This window comes from Hakea prostrata, chromosome 4, assembly GCF_041222555.1.
Source record: "Hakea prostrata isolate BN-2017 chromosome 4, UWA_Hpros_2, whole genome shotgun sequence".
NCBI classification, from domain to species: Eukaryota; Viridiplantae; Streptophyta; class Magnoliopsida; order Proteales; family Proteaceae; genus Hakea; species Hakea prostrata.
Window position 1 is genome coordinate 55614237 of NC_142603.1, and position 14970 is coordinate 55629206.

General features: G+C 40.3%; 1 protein-coding gene across 5 annotated transcripts in view; it reads right to left on the reverse strand.

The window, feature by feature from the left end:
* LOC149019759 (metal ion-binding protein) overlaps nt 1-14970 on the reverse strand; it is a 157576-nt gene that overhangs the window by 119906 nt on the left and 22700 nt on the right. The window lies entirely within an intron of this gene.

Sequence of the window (14970 nt, forward strand, 5' to 3'; positions counted from 1 at the left end):
TATAAATAATTTTGGAAGGTATAAGTAATAATTAGAGTGAGACTCCTAAAAACTGAATAAGAATTAATCAAGGAACTGAATGTGCAGCCCAAAAAAATAGGAATGTAAAAGATGGAATAAGATTTTTACCAGAAAAGGTGGAATAAGAGAAATAACAAGAACAATAACATCAATTAGAAAATCAGAAGGAAAAAAAATAATTTAGAAAAGGGACAATTGTCTCAATCAATCCACCAAACTTCTAAACTTTTTTCCTTGAGCAAATTGCAGTGGCACCCCAAAATAGAAGCCTTAAAGCACTGACACCCCACTTTATGTTTAAAAAGCACAGAGACCCCAAAATTAGATTTTCATTGGATATATTTGTCCAATTTATCATTGAAAACCTTTTTGACACTGTTTATTATAGGGATATTTTTGAAAATAAACAGTGATTTAACTGTTTTCAGTAATAAATTTGACAAATATATCCAATGAAAATCCAATTTTGGGGTCTTTGTGCTTTTTAAACATAAAATGGGGTATCAGTGCTTTACAGCCTCCATTTTGGGGTGCCAGTGCAATTTGCTCTTTTTCCTTTCAAAAACAAATCCTTTGTCTTCTTTCTTCTCTTTCTTCCACGCTTCATTCCCCCCCCCCTTCCACGACCTCACCTTGTCACGTGGTTCCCTCATCTTTTTTCTTTAAACTAAGAAATTACTGAAAACAGAAAATAAGAATTGAAAGCTTTAAATATAGGCTTCCTTCTTTTCTCTTCTTCTTCTTCTCTGAAGACATAGACCGATGGAAACAGAAAAAAACAGAAGTTCTACTTCCGCAGCAGAAACAATAAATGCTCTTACTACGATGTTCGAATTTGAAGAAACTATTGCTCAGAAGGTATGTTATATTCATAAGCCTCAATGGGATATTTATAGTTACAATTTAAGTAAATCCCACTCTGAGTACGAAGAGAAAAACAACCAATCTAACACCAAATAGGAAACCAATATAGAAAATATAAGAGAACTAAAAAATATAATTAAAAGAGGAAGCTTATTCCAATTAGGAAACCTCAATCATACTTCCAACAGTAGAAACAACCAAAATTTTCGAACTATCAATCGAAACCATGGAATGAGATCTCCTTGAAGATCTCGGCTTTCTGAGATCTCACGACAAGATCTCAAAAGTAGTAAAACTCAACCGAGATCTCAGTCCAATGACTGCTTTTAAAAACCAAAAACTTAAGCAAGAGAGGTTGAGCAGGATCACCTGAAACACCCTTTCCTTTGCCGGATGTTTTGTGGATTGACGTTGGATCTTCACCTGCAACAAGTGCTAGCACATCCACAACACCAAAGGAAGATGAACCAAGCTCATTTCAAGGAGATCTTCAACCAAGGTGACGTTTTCCCCCAAATTTTGATTTTTTTTCAAATACTAAGTTCTAGAGTAGGTGTTTGAGTGTAGATAAAATATATGTTGAACATCTTGCTTGATCAACACTTTTAGGTAAAAAATTTAATTTTCTGTTATTAGTTTATTTTTTGAACTTTTGGATTTAAAAAGTATATTTTCTAAGAAATTAAATTTAAAAACCATTGAAAAAAACTTAGGTTATGAAACTCATTTTAATATAGAGCAAATTGCACAGGCACCCCAAAATGGAGGCATTAAAGCACTGACACCCCATTTTATGTTTAAAAAACACAGACACCCCAATTCAATAAACATACTAGTCCTTCTGTTATTGAAACCATTAGTCCACTGTTTATTTTTATTAAATTCCAAAAATGCCCTTATGTAAAAAAAAGGCCAAATGTATTCTCTCTTCACTCGGCTCTCCACCTCCGTCATTACTGCCTTGCTCCTGAACACCGTCTCCGGCGAGCCATGGCTAAAGATTTCTCCAAGTTCTACCTCATGGGCAGCAGCGCGGGGCTATCTTGGTCATCTATCTTTCTAAAGACCATTACATGAAAATCATCATCGAGCTCATCCAGTCTTTCCCTACTCGTCTTATCGCCCACACCTGAAAGCAGTTCAATCTCTCTCACGCTACCGATTCCACCATCGCAGACAAAACATGTTGCTTTTAAAAGACGCAGATAAGTCAGTAATTTGTGCGGGACAATTGGCTTTTCAAATTTAAATAACAAGCTTAAGGTTTACAACATGAATAGATTTTGGACTTCGGGGTGGAGTTGAACTATGAAGCTGATGGGTCTTGTTTGGTGGCAAGCACGATTCACACGACATGTAAGCGACTAACCAACCCCTTGTTTGGGCTTTGGTAAAAGTAATTCTTTGTGGAAAAGACAATCTGAACTCGGAATAGAAAAAGAGAGAAAAAGAGATGGAGTGGAGACTGGGGGGTTAATGGCGTTTCTTCCAAGGTCTGCTTCTGCTGCTGTTGTTTAATGGAGATATTGGAGTTTCTCTTTTGAACAGTTGAGCTAAGGAGCTATGGTACTGTGATCAGTTTTCTTCCACTCTTTAACCTTTCTGCTTTCTTTGAAACTTTCCTAGGGGTTTCGTTTTCTTGGGTGATACAGACATTTGCGAGTCATGAGAGAGACAAGCTTAGTTTCGTGTTGAGGAAGGTCTCTTCTCCTACTCTCTCTTAGTCGTCTACATCTATGAGGACAGAATCGGAGCTGAGAAAGATAGATGACCAGATAGCCCCAGCGCTGCTGCCCATGAGGTAGAACTTGGAGAAATCTTCAGCTATGGCTCGCCGGTGGACTGGGAAGCTTGGTTCTGAACCCACTGGATCGAATCCATTATATCGTCGTAGGCCGCCGGAAGACGGTGTTCAGGAGCAAGGCGATAATCGACGAAGGTGGAGAGCCGAGTGAAGAGAGAGAATACATTTGGCTTTTTTTACATAAGGGCATTTTTGGAATTTAATAAAAATAAACAGTGGACTAATGGTTTCAATAATAGAATGGACTAGTATGTTTATTGAATTGGGGTGTCTGTGTTTTTTAAACATAAAATGGGGTGTCAGTGCTTTAATGCCTCCATTTTGGGGTGCCTGTGCAATTTGCTCTTTAATATATGTTGGACTCCATTGGAAGGCTACAACCTCATGGTGTTAAAAAAAATTATGCTTCTTGTTATTCTTTTTTTCAAATTTAATAAATTATTTAAAGTAATTACAAAAACACTTTTTAATGAAAATTTATCTTTTTTTTTAAATGATGATACATATGTAGTTTATTTTAAAAATATAAACATGTCTATATGAGCATGCTATGTATTTGTTCTTAGAACAGTGTGCTTTTTGTTTTATAAATTAATTTTATATGTTTTTAATTATCAATAAATTATTCTATTGATATGTGGGAATGTGTACTTATGTTGTGCAATGTGTTTCAGCTTAAATGGCTAGTACTAGGAATGGCACTAACATAGGTAATGGGGTTAGGCCACTTAACATTGCTTGGCAACACAGTGAGGCATTGACCACTGATAAGAAGAAATCAAAATGCAAGTATTGCCTAAAGGTGTGGAATTTTGGTAGTGCAACCAAATTGAAGCAACACTTGGTGGGAGAATACAAAGATGTTGCAAAGTGTACTAAGATTCCCTATGAAGTGCAACAAGCCTAAAAGGAGGGAAATAGAAAAAGGCAAAGAGGGTAAGACACCAGATGAAGTTTAAGGAGGTAGTCTTACAAAGGCCTTTATTGATTTTGATGAGGCGTCAGATGACAAGGAGGCAATAAGGAGTATGGGTGTGAGTCAGTAGCCGAATGGAGACAAATGAAGGTTGCATTTGAAGCAAGCAGGCAATCCTTCCATTTTGATAACGTGAGGCAATATGAGAGGGCTCGAGAAGCAGGTGGATCTGGGTCAGCAGCTATACCTAGACACAGTTTTCAGCAAAGAGGTGAGAGGAGGAGGAAGACTAAAAATGCGGAGGAGCAAACTTATAGTAGGGTGGATTCCACATTTGAGCAAAATCCCATCCTCTTCAGGCATCAAACACCCACCAAAGAAGCATTCTGATATGCGGTCTGTTATCATCGTGCCATGATCATGCTAGGGAGGCAATCAACAAATAAGCGTACTATAACAACATTGCAACCAATATAGCCAAAACTCCATATTACCAGGAGATCATAGATGCAATAGTTAGGGAAAGTGTAAGGGTGAAAAGCCCAACCCCATAGGATTTGATGCACAAATACTTACTAAAGGTTAAGAGGAGGTGGAGTAATACATTGATACATTAACAACACGACAGAAGACATATGGTGTCACTATGATGGTTGATGGATGGACTGATCATACTAGACAGTCCATCGTTAATTTCATGGTGAATTGTAATGGCGGAACAATGTTTTTCTAGTCTAGGATGCCTCTGATAAAGTGAAAGATTCTGAGTACATTTCTAAGCTTTTGAGATAGGCGGTCCTCCAAGCAAGGGCAAGCAATGTTATCCAAGTTTTCAAGGATAGCGGAGCTAACTTCAAGAAGGCTAGGGAAACTCTAATGTATAAGAAAAGTAGCAGGACTCCCCTCTTCGAGACACCAAGTCCAGCACACTCCATTGACCTTATTTAAAGGACATACGGAAGAGGAAATCAATCGGCGGTGTGGTTGCAAGCGCATCAAAGGTTAGTAATTTCATATATAACCATAGTAAGCGTCGCCTAGGCAAATCCTTGGCATCCTAGTTTTTTTTTTTGTCAAGGCGGCCTAGTGACGCCTCAGCGCCTTGATTTTCGTCTCACCTTGCTTTGTCACCTTGACAACTATGTATATAACCATGGGTATGTCTTGAAGATGATGAGGGTAAAGTGTAGTGGTGATCTAGTGAGGCTTGGTTTGACTAGACTTGCCACTAACTATATGGCAATGAACAGCTTCCAAAAGAAAGTGGTGAGTCTTCAACACTTGTTTGAGAGCGAGGAGTGGTTTAGTTGGACTTGATCTTAGACACCTGAAGGAAACCATTACTGATGATTCCTTCTGAAGGGAGCTTGATAGGCCTCTCATAACTCGGGTGTACAAGCATAAGAATAGGAGGAAGAGCACAATATCACCTCCAGTGGCTGAAGGAGACAGTTGGAAACATTCTATTGGACAGTAATCATCACTCTGCTCACAGCAGTGATGCAGAAGAGACAGTCCAGGCGGCAGGAGATGAGTGGGAAGGAATGTAAGAGTTTGTTAGGATTGTTAGGGTATGTAATGAGAGGGGAGGAAAGAGAGAGGTAGGAAGAAAGTAGCAAGCTGTGCTTGTGGGAGAGGGGAGACCTATCAGGAAGGCTCTAGGAGTTGGGGATGTTCTTGCTTATCAGGGAGTTTAGTTTGTTCTTGTTGTTCTTAAGTTAACTATCTGCTGTTAGGATCAGTTGTGTTCATTAGTGTTGATTACTTGGCAGTACTTAATGAATTCAGCCGTTACTCCACTGTTGTTCTTGATGTTCTGAGATTAAAGTAAAGCAGCAGTGATTTATTCTTTTTCATTACTCGTGATATCAATGGAGGTTATACTAGGGTTCTATCAATCTGGTATCAAAGCACATTGATTCTGGGGGATGGTAAAGAGCCGAATGGAATCAAGAGTGGTAATTGTAGAGGCTAGCGTTAAGGACCTGCAAACCCAACTAGCAACGATAGATTCAAAGCTAGATAGGGTGGAACAGAGCCATACAACATTTGTGAATGAGTTGAGAGCTTACCTGGCAAAAGGCAAATCAGTAGTGATTGACGATCCATTGCCAAAGGTAACCATGAACAAAGGGGACGAGACAATCCAAGCATCTTTCAGAGATGATGTACAGAGTGTGTTCTCACAGGAGCAATGACGAGTGACAACTCCAGTGGGACGATGCGAATTCTTTCCAAGATACCTGGAGCTACCCAATTTTAATGGAGATGACCCAAATGTTTGGACGGCACGAGCAGAGGTACTTCGTGCTGCAAGGACTTTCAGAAGCAGAGAGGCTGCAGGCGGCTCTAATATGCTTCGAAGGGCCTGCTCTGGGGTGGGTACAGTTTAGAGAGCTTCAAAATCCTCTTCACTCGTTGGCAGAACTCAAGCAAAAACTAAGGAAACGATTTAATTCGACCCAGGCTAAAACACCATTGGAGGTGATCATGGAACTCCGACAAGATCGCACGGTAGCCGATTATCGTAGCCATTTCGAAGCTCTCGTCACCGCTGCCGGCGCCAGGGAAGATGAGTGGTTACAAGGAGCTTTTTTATCGGGAATAAAGGGTGAAATTAGGGCTGAATTGCGGTTATTCCATCCTAAAGGGCTGGCCCAAATTATGGACTTGGCCCAATCGATTGAAGCCAAAAACCAAGCCATTCGTGGGCCTAAGGCGCTCTAAGTGACCCAGCCCATTAATAGTTTGACGCAGCCCATTAATAGTCTGACGCAGCCCATGGCCAAATGCACCATTGGAATGAACCGATCAAATCAGACAGGAGCACAGTCCACTCCAGCTGGTTTGACAAACCCCACAGGCCCCGGTTCAAGCACAACTAGTCAACCAACCGTAGGGCCATGGAACAAAAATCGATCGATATGGTCGAAATATCGATCGATATGTCTGCAAATTTTGAAATCGAGCAATATCGCCCTCTGCATTTCGACCCCCTTTTGAAATTTTTGGTGATTTCTCTTGCTTTCATCCCCTTCTACACCTAATTTCTAGTACTCCATTTCCTTCAAAAACTTGATTTGCTCCTCCATTTGTACATTTTCTCAAATCTTGCAAGGTGAGTAACCAACATCCTCATTTTTTATTTTTTTTTGTTTCATTTGTGCCTTAAATCATGTTAGATTGCTTCCAAATTTATGTATGTTTAATTTAGAGTGTTGATCTATGAATTTGTAGTGTCAAAATTATTTTTTTATTCTTCCTACTATTTTTTTATTTTTCTGTTATTAAAAATTATTTACTAAATTATGTATATTGCTAAAAATGTATATGTATAGTACATGTATAAGCTTCAAATGAATGTATGTGAGAGTTGAGACACCATATTGCTGTGATGGCGTTGAATTTTTTTTTTCCTGTTAATTATGTAATTTTACTGTATTTAATATATATTTAAATAATTAAAAAAAAACTAATTAATTTCTGTTTTAAATTTTAAAATAGCAGAGTATTAGTGGAAGCATGTATGCAATTTTTGGAGCATGTTGTGGATATTTTTAAGATAGTTTGTGTGTATTTTATATATTTTAAAATACATAAGATATATTTTAAGATAGTTGTGTCCCTCCCACTGTCAATTATCGGGGTCAGCCACTGGGACCTTATCAGTATCCTTATCCTTCTCCTGAGAGTCAGGGTGCTCTTTCATTTGTTAAGCATATCTTCCACACTATTCCATAGCCACAAGGCCCACCACCACCAGTTCCTTTGGAGATTCACAACTTCCCACCATCAGGAAATCTTATGCATGTGGATGAGGCCACGTACAGAGATGCAGTTGTTGACTATGTCCAAAACTATATGGGGCAAACATCATGGGAGTTGTATTGTCATTTGTATGGGTTGCAGACGGAAGAGGGAGACCTTGAGGCTTGAATAGAATAGATTTGTAAGTAATAGCATTCCTGCTTCTTCTCTGATTCATGTACTATATACTTGGAATGTTGGATGTTACATTTTTAGTAGTTTTTTAGTAAACTAGTAGTTCTATAGTATTTATTATGCTTGAAATAGGTAGCATACAAAAATCCAAATCAATTTGAGTGCATTTGAGGCTCAAAATTGACTTTTCAAGAGTCGGATAAAAAGTATCCAGTTTTGGTCGAAATTTCCATATCGATCGATATTTTTTCCTTGCATAGGGCAAACCAATTTGAACCTTTCTTCATCATCGAGTACTCCTGCAACAACGTCTAGCGGCAGCAACAAACCACGGTGATTAACTCCGGACGAAATGAAGGCCAAAATGGATAAGGGGCTTTGCTTTAGATGCGATGGTCCATACTCTTGAGGCCATCAGTGTCCGATGAAGCAGCTGCGAATGATGTTATTTCACGAAGGCAAGGCGGGGAAGAAGCCAGAGACAGTCATGATGGGGTTAGATGAAGACGACACCAGACATGGCAACCCCGTCATCGAAGTCGAGCTATCGCATAGTTCATTGGTTGGATTTGATTCACCTCGCACTATGAAACTAAGAGGACAAATAGGTGACGCTTCACTGGTGCTGCTCATTGATTGTGGGGCGACCCATAATTTCATATCGCGAAAGGTAGCAGAGGAGATAGGCATGAAAGTAGAAGGTGAGAAGCATTTTCACGTGATGTTGGGCGATGGCAATAATGTCCGAGGACAAGGAGTATGTCTACAAGTGCCTATTGTTCTCAATGGGGTGACATTTGTACAAAAATTGCTACCATTTGATTTGGGTAGTGTTGACGTGATACTGAGGATAGAATGGCTATCAACATTGGGTGATGTTCAGAGTAATTGGAAGCTACAAACGATGCAATTCATGTGGGAAAATAAATAAGTAAAACTGAAAGGGGACCCTGCATTACTTAGGCTTGAGACAACCTTACAACAACTTTGGAAGACAGTTCAGCAGGAAGGCAAAGGGTACTGCTTGAAGCCAATGCTAGCAGATGTCCAGGAGAATGCTAATATCAGTGAACATATACAAAAGCTACTAGAAGACTTCAAGCCATTGTTTGCTGAACCCAGAGGGTTACCACCACCACGACCATATGACCACTCGATATGTTTGACCGACGACAGCAACCCACCAAATCTCAGGCCATACAGGTACTCTCACTCACAGAAAAATGAGGTAGAGAGGTTGGTCAGAGAAATGTTAGCTGCAGGGTTAATACGTACAAGTATTAGTCCTTATTCGAGTCTAGTGTCGTTGGTGCAAAAGAAAGATGGAGGGTGGAGATTTTGTGTAGACTACTAACAAGCTAACAGTGCCTAATAAATTTCCCATACCAGCGATAGATGAGTTGCTTGATGAGCTAGGAGGTGCCAGGGTTTTCAGCAAGCTCGACCTCAAATCGGGGTGCCTCCAAATCAGGATTGTTGAGGGTGACAAGGAGAAGACAGCATTCCGAACACATGATGGACATTACGAGTTCCTCGTGATGCCCTTTGGGTTATCAAATGCACCAGCCACTTTCCAAGCACTCATGAATGAGGTATTTCGAGAACATCTAAGAAAATTTATGTTAGTGTTTTTAAATGATATATTGGTGTAGAGCAAAACCTTGAAAGACCATCTGAGTCACCTGCGAGTGGTCTTAGATCTCCTAACAAGACATTGTTTGGTGGTAAACAAAAAGAAATGCTCGGTTGTGATGGCCAAATTGGATTACTTAGGACACATAATATCAGCCGATGGTGTAGCTGCAGATCCACAGAAGATACTTTGTATGATTGAGTGCCAATGCCAAAGAATGTCCGAGCTCTTAGAGGGTTCCTTGGTCTCACAAGGTACTACCGACGCTTTGTTCATGATTATAGGAAAATTGCGACGCCCCTCACCAATTTATTGAAGAAAGATGCTTTCCAATGGGATGATTCAGCTACTCAAGCATTTGAAGCCTTGAAGGCAGCAATGACCACTGTACACGTACTTGCTATGCCTGATTTTACAAAGAAATTCATGGAGGAAATGGATGCTTCAGGAGTGGGGCTAGGGGCTGTACTTATGCAAGACGGACATCCCATAGATTTTTGGAGTAAAGCATTGTCCCAACGAGCCTGTGCCAAATCTTCATGAGAAAGAGCTGATAGCTATGGTGTAAGCCATTCAAAAGTGACGCCATTACCTTTTGGGGAGGCATTTCAAAGTACGCACAGACCAAAGGAGCTTAAAATATTTGATGGACCAAAAGTTGGTAGCTGAGGACCAGCAAAAGTGGATTATGAAGCTTTTGGGATTTGATTTCGAAATCCTTTATAGGCTTCCTTTATAGGCCCGGGTGTGAGAACAAAGCTGCAGATGCATTGTCAAGATAAATGGAAGGCACAATATGACTTTCTAGTTATCAGCAGCACTACGGGAAGAAAAAGAAGGATTAGAAGGTGAAATTCAGCAATCAGAGCGTTATCGCAAGGTGATACAATCACTAATCAATGGCTCTCCTGAATTCTCAGATTATAAATTGCAGAATGGGACACTCTTCTATAAAGGGCAATTGGTCATCCCTGAAAATTCCAGATTAATCCCTAAACTACTTGCTGAATTCCACTCCACGCCTTTTGGAGGACATTCCGGGTACTTTCACACCTATAAAAGGCTAGCAGCAGTAGTATATTGGGTCGGCATGAAGAGGATGGTGAAAGACTTCATGGCAAGTTGCGACGCATGTCAAAGAAGCAAGCATCAGGCCATGAAACCAGCAGGGCTACTTCAGCCCCTTCCCATACCAGATCGAATTTTGGAGGACATCAGTTTAGACTTCTTTGGTGGGCTACCCAAAACCCGAGGGGGAGATACTATACTTGTGGTGGTGGACAAACTTTCGAAGTATGGGCATTTCATTGGCATCACACATCCATATACGGCAAAGGAGATAGCTGTGATTTTCAGCAAAGAAATAGTAAGGCTCCATGGGTTTCCAAAATCAATTGTGTCTGATAGGGAAAGGGTTTTCATGAGCACTTTTTGGAAGGAACTCTTCAAATTAGCGGGAACCAAACCTCAAGTTCAGCAGCGCATATCACCCTCAAACTGGTGATCAAACGGAGGTGGTAAACCGAGGGGTGGAGATTTATCTCTGCTGTTTCTGTGCTAGGCAGCCGAAGGAGTGGACTACTTGACTGTCATGGGCTGAATATTGGTATAATACCACTTACCATTCAGCCACTAAGATGACACCCTTTCAAATCGTTTATGGCCAAGAACCACCACCTTTGCTTAAATGGGAGGGCCACTGCTCCAAGGTAGAAGAAGTTGATGCTTTCTTACGTGCAAAAGATGACATCCTCGATGAGCTGAAAACTAACTTGTGTGTGGCTCAAGATCGCATGCGCTCCTATGCAAATCGGCACCGAAGAATGTCACCTTCCAACTAGGGGAGGAAGTTTTTCTCAAGCTTCAACCGTACCAATTCAAGAAGCTAGCCAAGTGCCCCAATGAGAAGCTTAGTCATCGTTACTATGGTCCATATCCGATTGCAGCCCAAATCAGCCCCGTGGCTTACAAACTTACTCTTCCACCAGCTTCCAAAGTTCATCCAGTTTTTCATGTCTCACAATTAAAGAAAGTGGCGGGTAGTAACATCATGACTCAGCCGCTGCCATCATGTTTAGCAGAAGACGGGGAACTCCAACTCACCCCGGAGGAATTATTGGACATCTGTTATTCACCCCAAGGAACACTTGAGGTGCTGATTCATTGGAAGCAACTACCCAGTTGTGAGAATACCTGGGAGGATTTTTTTGAAGTGCATAACCAATTTCCTGATTTTCACCTTGAGGACAAGGTGAAACTGAAGGGAGGGAGTGTTGATAGGCCTCTTATAACTCGGGTGTACAAGCGTAAGAATAGGAGGAAGAGCACAATATCACCTCCAGTGGTTGAAGGAGACAAAAGTAAGGAGGAGACAGTTGGCAACATTCTATTGGATAGCAATCATCACTCTGCTCACAGCAGTGATGCAGAAGAGACAGTCCAGGCGGCAGGAGATGAGTGGGAAGAAATGTAAGAGTTTGTTAGGATTGTTAGGGTATGTAAGGAGAGGGGAGGAAAGAAAGAGGTAGGAAGAAAGTAGCAAGCTGTGCTTATGGGAGAGGGGAGACCTCTCGGGAAGGCTCTGGGAGTTGGGGATGTTCTTGTTTATCAGGGAGTTTAGTTTGTTCTTGTTGTTCTTAAATTAACTATCTGCTGTTAGGATCAGTTGTGTTCATTAGTGTTGATTACTTGGCATTACTTAATGAATTCAGCCGTTACTCCACTGTTGTTCTTTCTGTTCTGAGATTAAAGTAAAGCAGTAGTGATTTATTCTTTTTCATTACTCGTGATATCAATGGAGGTTATACTAAGGTTCTATCAATCTTAACAAGACAGTGGGCATTTTGGAGCCTATTGTGTTTTGTGTTAAGGATGGTGGATGCCAAGAAGAAGCCCACATTGCCTTATATATTGTTGCCTTCTAGCAGATGAGGGAAGCGCTTAAACCTACTGCCCTAAATACTCCAAAACCTACCTGAGGATCACTAATGAGAGATGGGAGAAGCACTTGATGCATCCTTTACAGTTGGCTGGTGAATCACCTTAACTTTATGTTTTATAATTTATATATTTTGACTGCATATTTTCATAAACAACCAAGTTTTTACTTTTTAATTTACTCGACACAAGCTTACTACCTCGATCCCAAGTACCCCTAGAAGAATAACTTGGGGCTGGAGGTCCATTTTATGACTACAGTGCAAGAGGTGGTGGAGAAGCTGGTGCCATATCCCACACTATAGGGGTTAATCAATAGAGAGGTGAGAACTTATTTCATGCTTTCTTCACCTTTATCTTGCATATACAGCAATTAGATTTGCACTAACTTTTTATCAACACTTGAAACATGGGTGTACAGATCAAGGATTTCAGAGGATGGAGCTGCGAGTTTTGGCAAGCCTGCAGCAATTGCAGCTACAAATAAATCAGATCCTGGTAAGTAGTCAAATACTATAAGATTAAGATTGACTTGCCGAAATGCATTCTTATATGTTGTGATGCAGTTGACTAATGGGTGCTAAATGGAACTGGTGCCCGAAATCTGAAGGAGATAGCAATTAAGGTCCTCAAACAGACCCGCTAATCCTCTAGTTGCGAAAGGAACTAGAGCACCTTCTCACTCATCCACAATAAGATACACAACAGATTGGGTAGCAAGAGGCTCGAGGATTTGGTGTATGTGCATTATAATATAAGGTTGAGAGTAGGGCACATACATAATGATATGGAGGACAATGCTCAGGACCCGAACGAGTTGTCAGATATATTCCACAAGCCACCGCAAAGGATGAGGAGGATGATGTGATAAACTAGTAGGTTAGGGATCATGGAACACCAATGATGTATCAGCCAAGAGGGTAGCTGACCCTACTATTGTTGTTGTCTTGGACCCAGCCGCTGCGGATGCTCACATGTCTCCTAATGAGGGTGCAGTGCACACAGTTGCAGCCACAGGACCAGCTATACCATTTGTAGAGCCACCTAAATGACCCAGCTAGGCTGCTACAGCACATTACAAGTGTACAAGTAATTCAATTGTTTCACTTTACCGTTAATTGAAATTGAATATGATGGTTTTTATCTTTTTATTACTATTTACATCTTAATAATCAATCTATATACGACAATAATGTTGCTTGGCAACACGGAGTCCCTAGGGATCGACAGGGCCAGAGGATCACTTGCAATTAATGCGGCAGAGTCCTCAATAGACGCAAATACTGGGTCAAGTGACACTTGGTTCGCGGCTATTGTGATACACCTAGGTGCCCTGCTATCCCTAATCCTGTGAGGGATGATATGGTAGACCACCCCATGGAGTTGGAGGGCCAACGTGTAGCCCCTGGGATGCATAATGGTCGTGGTCGTGGTCGTGGTCGTGATCGTGGTGCTGCTGGAGCTAGTGGACCTGGTGCTAAAGTTAGTGGTGGAGCTGGGGCTTGATTGATTTTGATCTCATTCCATGCTTGTATTATGAACTTATTAGATTGTGACTTATATAGAACTTATAATGGTTGTATTATTCTACTCCGAGAGTCGAGAATGTGATACTCATATAGATGGAATTTTGTTGCTATTTAAGTTACCTGATGTATTTGATACACTTACTTTTCATTTGTATTTCTTAAAGATTACATATTTTATAACCTTACATGTTCATTCTTGCAACATTTTAGGGTCAAGTTAGAACTTAGGGTTGTTTTCTCACAAATCTAAGGCCACCAAATGTGTTCGAAGGTCTAAACTAGTCTAACTACCAAGTTTGAACCCAACATGGGCCTTAAACAGTTAAACCCCCCCCCCCCAACCGAGATGAGCCCTCGAGTTTTGTAGAGCTAGCCCATCCAAAAATGCAAGATCTTGCCATCTCAAGCAAGATCTCACTTTTTCTAGGGGAGAAGATGGGTGTTGAGAGCGATATTGCTTACCATGATCGGAACTACCGAGATTTTCGAGGTATCATAGAAACTTATCGAAACCTGAGACCAATAAACGTCTTAGTTTAGGAAGCCAGATTTGATCGAAGTTTCTGCCCATCTCAGCCAAATTTTGAACCATGTTGATCATGTATGTGGGAAGTTTTAGTTATGTGTTATGCATATTTTAATGCAGGTTTAGTGTTTTACTACAATATTAATTGAAATTGCTAATCATTTATGTCAATTCATATTTCAAGCATGCTTAGATATGTAACAAGCATTAAATTTCTACCACATACAACCAAGCATACGAATCTAAAAAGACCATTGTTGGTTGTTCATAGTCTTAAAATGGCTATCTAAGAACCAAACTCAAAAAATACACCGAACGTGTCGCTGAAACCACAATAGATTGGTAGATTGTTGTTTATAATTTTCAACTTATTATTATTATTATCTTGTTGTGTTTTTTTCACTGTTTCCTCTTATTCATTATTAGCATATTATCTAAATCCCAAGTAACACTCTGCGCATCAACTTAGGATGAGGCAAGATTGATAAATGTTATCCATACTGTAGCGAAGAGGATGGAACAATATCCGAATCAAGAAGCAATTGTCAATTTGGAGGTGAGATTGTGAGAACACTAGTAGTTGGTGACTTAGGTTAATTATTACTTAATGTTATACTGACCTAGTAACTTTAGATTAAGTCATTTAGGGATGCCATTGAGAACTTCGATCACTTAGTAGCAATATCGGCTCGTGAAATCATAGCATGGGTTAGTCCAAATCTCTAGATATTATCTCTTTTAGTTTTACTGCTATACTAATATAACATTACTAATTGAATTCTATATGTTTGTTGCAGT